Here is a 531-nt window from a genome sequence, read left to right on the forward strand (position 1 = left end):
TATTTTACATATAGCGAGAGCATCGACAAAAGCATTCCAGAATCACAAGTTGTCAAGGAAAACGCGCAGTACATGTCTGCTTGTATTACAGACTTTGCTATTACCTAAAATCCTTCTTCATAAACTACCATCCACACCAAAAAGATAATTACAATGAAATGCAACCAAAATAGAGAGATGCACAATCAATAACGGATGGAGATAAAGAAACACCATTGTCCAAATAACAAAAAAATATTACCCAGAAAATAAAGCTCTAAACCCAAAACGAGGTTAAGAAAGAGCGGTTTCCAGCAGGACTCATCCGGCCGTCCCTCGTCGACCAGGTTTCCTTTCTGGCGAATAAATCCGTTAGTGAAGAAAGGCCTGAGTGAAGCGGCACTCAAACCTCCCCTTTAACGGCGAGTTCCAATAAAAATAGCTTTTCACGTTGCTTTGAAGGGGACCTCAATGTTACTTTGTTCTGCGTCCAGATTCGCCGCCCAGGGGAAAAAGGGGGGGGGTTTTCTTATAGTTTTTTTTTTATGGGGG

This window comes from Penaeus monodon, chromosome 22 (assembly GCF_015228065.2).
Source record: "Penaeus monodon isolate SGIC_2016 chromosome 22, NSTDA_Pmon_1, whole genome shotgun sequence".
NCBI classification, from domain to species: Eukaryota; Metazoa; Arthropoda; class Malacostraca; order Decapoda; family Penaeidae; genus Penaeus; species Penaeus monodon.